The sequence below is a fragment of the Oncorhynchus nerka genome, linkage group LG13 (assembly GCF_034236695.1).
Source record: "Oncorhynchus nerka isolate Pitt River linkage group LG13, Oner_Uvic_2.0, whole genome shotgun sequence".
In the NCBI taxonomy this organism is placed as follows: domain Eukaryota; kingdom Metazoa; phylum Chordata; class Actinopteri; order Salmoniformes; family Salmonidae; genus Oncorhynchus; species Oncorhynchus nerka.
The window spans coordinates 12,966,448-12,977,228 of record NC_088408.1 but is presented as its reverse complement, the minus strand read 5'-3'; positions in this window follow the sequence as shown (position 1 = coordinate 12,977,228).

Genomic DNA, 10,781 nt, shown 5'->3' with positions numbered 1-10,781 from the left:
GTATGTTTCAATAGGAACATCTCCACAGGGCCTATCTTCCTTATAGGCCGACATTAAAATACAACCACTGTATGTTTCAATAGGAACATCTCCACAGGGCCTATCTTCCTTATAGGCCGACATTAAAATACAACCACTGTATGTTTCAATAGGAACATCTCCACAGGGCCTATCTTCCTTATAGGCTGACATTGAAATGCTATCAACATACAAACAATGCAGTTCTAAAAATGTCAGATGTTTTCATTTCATCGCTGATGCTATGCGTCAGGGTCTCATATTTTCCCCATTTCTGAGTTATAGCATTACAATTGTATAGCTAATATGCTATGTGTTTGTAAATGGACTGAGGTGATTTAACCTACAGTAGCCAATGTGATAATGGCTGGGGTCATTTTTGCTGTTCTCCAAATAGCATTTTAAAGATGTCTCTGTGTCATGCTCTCTCTCTAACCTCTTTATCTCTCTACCCTCTATTTCTCCCTCTACCTTATCGTTCTCTCTACCCTCTATTTCTCTCTCTACCTTATCGCTCTCTCTATCCTCTATTTCTCCCTCTACCTTATCGTTTTCTCTACCCTATCTTTATCCCTCTACCCTCTATTTCTCTCTCTACCTTATCGTTCTCTCTACCCTCTATTTCTCTCTCTACCTTATCGTTTTCTCTACCCTATCTTTATCTCTCTAACTTCTATTTCTGTCTCTACCTTATCGTTCTCTCTACCCTCTATTTCTCTCTCTACCTTATCGTTCTCTCTACCCTCTATTTCTCTCTCTACCTTATCTTTCTCTCTCTAGCCGTTCTAGGCACAATGTGTACACATATACTGCAGTTGTTAGGGAAATTATGTTAGAAATTATGTTAAATTCTCCCTGAGGTATTCCGGATTGGGAGTACAGTAACAGTAGATTACCCGGTTGTGTGAATTTGAACTGAATGGAACCATCCTCAGCATTCCATGCTTATTTCCTCTGATTATCTTCTATGACATCATCATTGTCTTGTGGTTTTATCCCTCTTTATTTCATTCTAGTCAGCATCCCCCCATCCTCTCTTTCCCATCCAGTCCTTACTAAGCCTTGATGAGCAGTCATCACTACGTGAGCACACTGTTGTGAAATAAGGTGAGCTAGGGAAGCAGCTGTCCACTGCAGTGTGATCCAGGATGCATAGATATACTGGACTTTACTTTGGTAAAAGTGGAATGCCTATATCACAGCAGTTTGGCAGTCAATGTATAGATTATATACTGTGAATTTGCTCAAAGCACTTTTAACCAATCATATCAGGTGAGTAGTCAATGTGTACAGGATTTCCCTCAGAACAGAAAAAGGTTTTCATAAATTCATAATTAATCGTAATTCAACCCAAAATGTGTCAAGAGGCATTAGCACTGTACTGAATATATCACATGGTCCAGTATGAATTATGAAACAATTCTTAAAAATCACTATGTACCGAACTAGGGGTGTATCGTACACATATTACTAGGCCTTTCAGTAAGGGGACCTCAGAAAAGTTTGCACTGTCAACCGGAATGGATACATTAAAACACTAGGCCTATAGGCTCTACCTACGTTGCGTTGAATCCCTCTTGTGTAAATCTGAGTTGGGAAAAAAAACAGTTCAGGCTATTCCGTTAAAACAACTAGAGCCTATGAGCACATTGTGATCAAAATTCAATTCTTAATCGGCACATTTCAAAACTGTCCTTTTGTGAGGCGCAGCCGGGAAGTATTTCTGTACATGTGGTGGGGTCGATAACCAGGAGGATTCTCCAACATCGTTTAACCCTCCTGTTGTGTTCATTTCATGTTGATTCATTCTGTGTTCCCGGTCCAAAATGACCGCCCCATCATAGCTGATTATAAATCCATAATAATACATATATTATCAACTAATGTTGTGTTAGATCATTTTGTCAACTTAAGTTCTTGTGAACATTTCAAGTTTTGAATTTCTATTGGCTATTTATGGTCTGTAGGCCTGAGCTCATACAGTAACAAAAGCATAATGTATGGATTATTCTAACTATAACATATAGATTAACCCTAACCCATATAGATTAAACATATTGTGCTCTTTATCACAGAATACTTTGAGTCAAAGTTTAACAAGGACTCTCCTCCTCATCAGTGTCATGGTTAAAGATATGATCAAGAGCCTCACATACAGTATATCGTTTGGTCATTGTGCTGCCACAGAATTAATTGTGAGCAAGGCCTTAAAAAATATGTATATACCAGAGCTGTGAGGAAGGTTTTGGTGTATATATTAGTGAAACAATGTTGTGATTGTTTGTGAGAATGCCAACAGGTATTGGGGAAAGGTTCCCACGGGGAACCTTCTAATTGATTAATTTAAAGATTAATGTTTGGGATAGGTTTAATTAAGCTCAGGCATTTATTCTGATTGGTTAAGTTAAGGATCTTGGGATAGGGTTAATTAAGCTCAGGCATTAATTCTGATTGGTTAAGTTAAGGATCTTGGGATAGGGTTAATTAAGCTCAGGCATTAATTCTGATTGGTTATGTTAAGGATCTTGGGATAGGGTTAAAACATCCATTAGTTAAGACTGGCCTTGCTAACTCATTGTGGATGGACGGCACAGTCGTCAACGCATCCAGATCCCACTCCATAGAACATGGGTTCAATCCCATTGTGTGCTTCCAAACTTCTTATACAACATTTAGTATGGTGCATCCGTCCTCCATTATGTCCCACTGCTAATGGCTCAGTGAAGAAGGTAGCACTGTCATTGAGACAACTCCTACATTCAAACCACATGTACATTTCTCTTTCATTTCCTCTCACACACACACCTTCACACATACACACATAGCAGCACAGAGGCAGTGTGTAGAGCGGGCCCTCTCACACATTCAGTAAAGTAGAGTACAGTAGAGTAGAGTACAGTAGAGTTCAGTAGAGTACAGTAGAGTACCGATTAGTAGGGTACAGTAGAGTAGAGTACAATAGAGTACAGTAGTGTACAGATTTGTAGAGTAAGGTACAGTAGAGTACAGATTAGTAGAGTAGGGTACAGTAGAGTACAGTAGAGTACAGATTCGTAGAGTAGGGTACAGTAGAGTACAGTAGGGTACAGTAGAGTACAGATTAGTAGAGTAGGGTACAGTAGAGTACAGTAGAGTACAGATTAGTAGAGTAGGGTACAGTAGAGTACAGATTAGTAGAGTAGGGTACAGTAGAGTACAGTAGAGTACAGATTAGTAGTGTAGGGTACAGTAGAGTACAGATTAGTAGAGTAGGGTACAGATTAGTAGAGTACAGATTAGTAGAGTAGGGTACAGTAGAGTACAGTAGGGTACAGATTAGTAGAGTAGGGTACAGTAGAGTACAGTAGGGTACAGATTAGTAGAGTAGGGTACAGTAGAGTACAGATTAGTAGAGTAGGGTACAGTAGAGTACAGATTAGTAGAGTAGGATACAGTAGAGTACAGTAGAGATCAGTAGAGTACATATTAGTAGAGTACAGTAGAGTAGAGTACAGTAGAAATCAGTAGAGTACAGATTAGTAGAGTAGGGTACAGTAGAGTAGAGTACAGTAGAAATCAGTAGAGTACAGATTAGTAGAGTAGGGTACAGTAGAGTACAGTAGAGTACAGATTAGTAGAGTATGGTACAGTAGAGTAGAGTACAGTAGAAATCAGTAGAGTACAGATTAGTAGAGTACAGATTAGTAGAGTAGAGATCAGTAGAGTATAGTACAGTAGAGTAGAGTACAGTACAGTAGAGTAGAGTACAGTAGAGTAGAGTACAGTACAGTAGAGTACAGTACAGTAGAGATCAGTAGAGTACAGATTAGTAGAGTAGGGTACAGTAGAGTAGAGTAGAGATCAGTAGAGTATAGTACAGCAGAGTAGAGATCAGTAGATTAGTGTACAGATAAGTAGAGTATGGTACAGTAGAGGACAGATTAGTAGAGTAGTGTAGAGATCAGTAGAGTAGGTTACAGTAGAGTAGAGATTAGTAGAGTAGAGATCAGCAGAGTAGTGTACAGTAGAGTAGTGTACAGTAGAGTAGTGTACAGTAGAGTAGAGATTAGTAGAGTAGAGATTAGTAGAGTCGAGATCAGTAGAGTAGTGTACAGTAGAGTAGAGATTAGTAGAGTACTGTATAGTAGAGTAGAGATTAGTAGAGTAGTGTACAGTAGAGTAGAGATCAGCAGAGTAGAGATCAGCAGAGTAGTGTACAGTAGAGTAGAGATCAGCAGAGTAATGTACAGTAGAGTAGAGATCAGCAGAGTAGAGATCAGCAGAGTAGAGATCAGCAGAGTAATGTACAGTAGAGTAGAGATCAGTAGAGTAGAGATCAGCAGAGTAGAGATCAGCAGAGTAGTGTACAGTAGAGTAGAGATCAGCAGAGTAGAGATCAGCAGAGTAATGTACAGTAGAGTAGAGATCAGTAGAGTAGAGATCAGCAGAGTAGAGATCAGCAGAGCAGAGATCAGCAGAGTAGTGTACAGTAGAGTAGAGATCAGCAGAGTAGTGTACAGTAGAGTAGTGTACAGTAGAGTAGAGATCAGCAGAGTAGAGATCAGCAGAGTAGTGTACAGTAGAGTAGAGATCAGCAGAGTAGAGATCAGCAGAGTAGAGATCAGCAGAGTAGTGTAAAGTAGAGGTTTATTTTTTTTTGTTACCTTTATTTTACTAGTCAAGTCAGTTAAGAACAAATTCTTATTTTCAATGACGGCATAGGAACAGTGGGTTAACTGCCTGTTCAGGGGCAGAACGACAGATTTGTACCTTGTCAGCTCGGGGATTCGAACTTGCAACCTTTCGGTTACTAGTCCAACGCTCTAACCACTAGGCTACCCTGCCGTAGAGTAGTGTACAGTAGAGTAGAGATTAGATTAGTAGAGATTAGATTAGTAGAGTAGAGATTAGTAGAGTAGAGATTAGTAGAGTAGAGATCAGCAGAGTAGAGATCAGCAGAGTAGTGTACAGTAGAGTAGAGATTAGTAGAGTAGAGATTAGTAGAGTAGAGATTAGTCGAGTAGAGATCAGTAGAGTAGAGATCAGCAGAGTAGTGTACGGTAGAGTAGAGATTAGTAGAGTAGAGATTAGTAGAGTAGAGATCAGCAGAGTAGTGTACAGTAGAGTAGAGATTAGTAGAGTAGTGTACAGTAGAGTAGAGATTAGTCGAGTAGAGATTAGTAGAGTCGAGATCAGCAGAGTAGTGTACGGTAGAGTAGAGATTAGTAGAGTAGAGATCAGTAGAGTAGTGTACAGTAGAGTAGAGATTAGTAGAGTAGTGTACAGTAGAGTAGAGATTAGCAGAGTAGTGTACAGTAGAGTACAGTAGAGTACAGATTAGTAGTGTAGGGTACAGTAGAGTACAGATTAGTAGAGTAGGGTACAGATTAGTAGAGTACAGATTAGTAGAGTAGGGTACAGTAGAGTACAGTAGGGTACAGATTAGTAGAGTAGGGTACAGTAGAGTACAGTAGGGTACAGATTAGTAGAGTAGGGTACAGTAGAGTACAGATTAGTAGAGTAGGGTACAGTAGAGTACAGATTAGTAGAGTAGGATACAGTAGAGTACAGTAGAGATCAGTAGAGTACATATTAGTAGAGTACAGTAGAGTAGAGTACAGTAGAAATCAGTAGAGTACAGATTAGTAGAGTAGGGTACAGTAGAGTAGAGTACAGTAGAAATCAGTAGAGTACAGATTAGTAGAGTACAGATTAGTAGAGTACAGATTAGTAGAGTAGAGATTAGTAGAGTAGAGATCAGTAGAGTATAGTACAGTAGAGTAGAGTACAGTACAGTAGAGTAGAGTACAGTACAGTAGAGTACAGTACAGTAGAGATCAGTAGAGTACAGATTAGTAGAGTAGGGTACAGTAGAGTAGAGTAGAGATCAGTAGAGTATAGTACAGCAGAGTAGAGATCAGTAGATTAGTGTACAGATAAGTAGAGTATGGTACAGTAGAGGACAGATTAGTAGAGTAGTGTAGAGATCAGTAGAGTAGGTTACAGTAGAGTAGAGATTAGTAGAGTAGAGATCAGCAGAGTAGTGTACAGTAGAGTAGTGTACAGTAGAGTAGTGTACAGTAGAGTAGAGATTAGTAGAGTAGAGATTAGTAGAGTCGAGATCAGTAGAGTAGTGTACAGTAGAGTAGAGATTAGTAGAGTACTGTATAGTAGAGTAGAGATTAGTAGAGTAGTGTACAGTAGAGTAGAGATCAGCAGAGTAGAGATCAGCAGAGTAGTGTACAGTAGAGTAGAGATCAGCAGAGTAATGTACAGTAGAGTAGAGATCAGTAGAGTAGAGATCAGCAGAGTAGAGATCAGCAGAGTAGAGATCAGCAGAGTAATGTACAGTAGAGTAGAGATCAGTAGAGTAGAGATCAGCAGAGTAGAGATCAGCAGAGTAGTGTACAGTAGAGTAGAGATCAGCAGAGTAGAGATCAGCAGAGTAATGTACAGTAGAGTAGAGATCAGTAGAGTAGAGATCAGCAGAGTAGAGATCAGCAGAGCAGAGATCAGCAGAGTAGAGATCAGCAGAGTAGTGTACAGTAGAGTAGAGATCAGCAGAGTAGTGTACAGTAGAGTAGAGATCAGCAGAGTAGAGATCAGCAGAGTAGAGATCAGCAGAGTAGTGTACAGTAGAGTAGAGATCAGCAGAGTAGAGATCAGCAGAGTAGAGATCAGCAGAGTAGAGATCAGCAGAGTAGTGTAAAGTAGAGGTTTATTTTTTTTTGTTACCTTTATTTTACTAGTCAAGTCAGTTAAGAACAAATTCTTATTTTCAATGACGGCATAGGAACAGTGGGTTAACTGCCTGTTCAGGGGCAGAACGACAGATTTGTACCTTGTCAGCTCGGGGATTCGAACTTGCAACCTTTCGGTTACTAGTCCAACGCTCTAACCACTAGGCTACCCTGCCGTAGAGTAGTGTACAGTAGAGTAGAGATTAGATTAGTAGAGATTAGATTAGTAGAGTAGAGATTAGTAGAGTAGAGATTAGTAGAGTAGAGATCAGCAGAGTAGAGATCAGCAGAGTAGTGTACAGTAGAGTAGAGATTAGTAGAGTAGAGATTAGTAGAGTAGAGATTAGTCGAGTAGAGATCAGTAGAGTAGAGATCAGCAGAGTAGTGTACGGTAGAGTAGAGATTAGTAGAGTAGAGATTAGTAGAGTAGAGATCAGCAGAGTAGTGTACAGTAGAGTAGAGATTAGTAGAGTAGTGTACAGTAGAGTAGAGATTAGTCGAGTAGAGATTAGTAGAGTCGAGATCAGCAGAGTAGTGTACGGTAGAGTAGAGATTAGTAGAGTAGAGATCAGTAGAGTAGTGTACAGTAGAGTAGAGATTAGTAGAGTAGTGTACAGTAGAGTAGAGATTAGCAGAGTAGTGTACAGTAGAGTAGAGATTAGTAGAGTAGAGATCAGCAGAGTAGAGATCAGCAGAGTAGAGATTAGGAGAGTAGAGATTAGGAGAGTAGAGATTAGGAGAGTAGAGATTAGGAGAGTAGAGATCAGCATAGTAGTGTACAATAGAGTAGAGATTAGTAGAGTAGAGATCAGCAGAGTAGTGTAGAGTAGAGATTAGTAGAGTAGAGATTAGTAGAGTAGAGATCAGTAGAGTAGTGTAGAGATTAGTAGAGTAGAGATCAGCAGAGTAGTGTACAGTAGAGAATAGATTAGTAGAGTAGAGATCAGCAGAGTAATGTACAGTAGAGTAGAGATTAGTAGAGTAGAGATGAGTAGAGTAGTGTACAGTAGAGTAAAGATTAGTAGAGTGGAGATCAGTAGAGTAGAGATTAGTAGAGTAGAGATTAGTAGAGTAGAGATCAGTAGAGTAGAGTAGAGATTAGTAGAGTAGAGATTAGTAGAGTAGAGATCAGTAGAGTAGAGTAGAGATTAGTAGAGTAGAGATTAGTAGAGTAGAGATTAGTAGAGTAAATATTAGTAGAGTAGTGATTAGTAGAGTAGAGATTAGTAGAGTAGAGATCAGCAGAGTAGTGTACAGTAGAGTAGAGATTAGTAGAGTAGAGATCAGTAGAGTAGTGTACAGTAGAGTAGAGATTAGTAGAGTAGTGTACAGTAGAGTAGAGATTAGTAGAGTAGTGTACAGTAGAGTAGAGATTAGTAGAGTAGTGTACAGTAGAGTAGAGATTAGTACAGTAGAGATTAGTAGAGTAGTGTACAGTAGAGTAGAGATTAGTAGAGTAGAGATTAGGAGAGTAGAGATTAGGAGAGTAGAGATTAGTAGAGTAGAGATCAGCAGAGTAGTGTACAATAGAGTAGAGATTAGTAGAGTAGAGATCAGCAGAGTAGTGTACAGTAGAGTAGAGATTAGTAGAGTAGAGATCAGTAGAGTAGTGTAGAGATTAGTAGAGTAGAGATCAGCAGAGTAGTGTACAGTAGAGTATAGATTAGTAGAGTAGAGATAAGCAGAGTAGTGTACAGTAGAGTAGAGATCAGTAGAGTAGAGATCAGTAGAGTAGTGTACAGTAGAGTAGAGATTAGTAGAGTGGAGATCAGTAGAGTAGAGATTAGTAGAGTAGAGATTAGTAGAGTAGAGATCAGTAGAGTAGAGTAGAGATCAGTAGAGTAGAGTAGAGTAGAGATTAGTAGAGTAGAGATTAGTAGAGTAGAGATCAGTAGAGTAGAGTAGAGATTAGTAGAGTAGAGATTAGTAGAGTAGAGATCAGCAGAGTAGTGTACAGTAGAGTAGAGATTAGTAGAGTAGAGATCAGTAGAGTAGTGTACAGTAGAGTAGAGATTAGTAGAGTAGAGATCAGCAGAGTAGAGATTTGTAGAGTAGAAATTAGTAGAGTAGTGTACAGTAGAGTATAGATTAATAGGGTAGAGATTAGTAGAGTAGTGTACAGTAGAGTAGAGATTAGTAGAGTAGAGATTAGTAGAGTAGAGATCAGTAGAGTAGAGATTAGTAGAGTACTGTACATTAGAGTAGAGATCAGTAGAGTAGAGATTAGTAGAGTACTGTACAGTAGAGTAGAGATCAGTAGAGTAGAGATCAGCAGAGTAGTGTACAGTAGAGTAGACATCAGTAGAGTAGAGATCAGTAGAGTAGTGTACAGTAGAGTAGAGATTAGTAGAGTAGAGATCAGCAGAGTTGAGATTCGTAGAGTAGAAATTAGTAGAGTAGTGTACAGTAGAGTAGAGATTAATAGAGTAGAGATTAGTAGAGTAGTGTACAGTAGAGTAGAGATTAATAGAGTAGAGATTAGTAGAGTAGTGTACAGTAGAGTAGAGATGAGTAGAGATTAGTAGAGTAGAGATCAGCAGAGTAGTGTACATTAGAGTAGAGATTAGTAGAGTAGAGATCAGTAGAGTAGTGTACAGTAGAGTATAGATTAGTAGAGTAGAGATCAGCAGAGTAGAGATTAGTAGAGTAGAGATTAGTAGAGTAGTGTACAGTAGAGTAGAGATTAGTAGAGTAGTGTACAGTAGAGTAGAGATTAGTACAGTAGAGATTAGTAGAGTAGTGTACAGTAGAGTAGAGATTAGTAGAGTAGAGATTAGTAGAGTAGAGATTAGTAGAGTAGTGTACAGTAGAGTAGAGATTAGTAGAGTAGAGATTAGTAGAGTAGAGATCAGTAGAGTAGAGATTAGTAGAGTACTGTACAGTAGAGTAGAGATCAGTAGAGTAGAGATTAGTAGAGTACTGTACAGTAGAGTAGAGATCAGTAGAGTAGAGATCAGCAGAGTAGTGTACAGTAGAGTAGACATCAGTAGAGTATTAATAGGGAAAAGAGAGATGTACCTTTGTTTCTACCTATAGATACGAAGCAAAGGGGGTCCACCGAGGAAGAGGGGGAGAGTGGCGTTCCGAGTTGAGAGGCACAGGAGGGGAGGTGAGGGTAGGGTAGGAAAGAGTTGAGAGGCACAGTAGGCAGAAAAATAGGAGAGAATGGAATGTTAAAGTCGAGTTAACATAGAAAGGACGAGGTAACAACTAGCAAGTCATGCCAAGCTTCGAGAAACATGCAAACAGAACATGTGCCAGGCTGGAAGATGCAGTGCATTCCCATGGAACAAACACACACACACACACACACACTTTCTGCCTCGCCATGCTACATATATGAAACATAGCAGGCTCCCTTCACGTCCCCCTTAGTGCTCTCATGTCCAGGTCCAAGTCACATTGACCCTGGACAAACTGGATTAACTGCATCATGATGGGATCATCTTCTCCTCATCCACATAGTCTCATGTACAGTAATATCAGACTGGAGCAGCAGCCTGTATAGTCTCATGTACAGTAATATCAGACTGGAGCAGCAGCCTGTATATTATCATGTACAGTAATATCAGACTGGAGCAGCAACCTGTATAGTATCATGTACAGTAATATCAGACTGGAGCAGCAGCCTGTATAGTCTCATGTACAGTAATATCAGACTGGAGCAGCAGCCTGTATAGTATAATGTACAATAATATCAGACTGGAGCAGCAGCCTGTATATTATCATGTACAGTATTATCAGACTGGAGCAGCAGCCTGTATAGTCTCATGTACAGTAATATCAGACTGGAGCAGCAGCCTGTATAGTCTCATGTACAGTAATATCAGACTGGAGCAGCAGCCTGTATATTATCATGTACAGTAATATCAGACTGGAGCAGCAGCCTGTATATTATCATGTACAGTAATATCAGACTGGAGCAGAAGCCTGTATAGTATCATGTACAGTAATATCAGACTGGAGCAGCAGCCTGTATAGTATCATGTACAGTAATATCAGACTGGAGCAGCAGCCTGTATAGTCTCATGTAGAGTAATATCA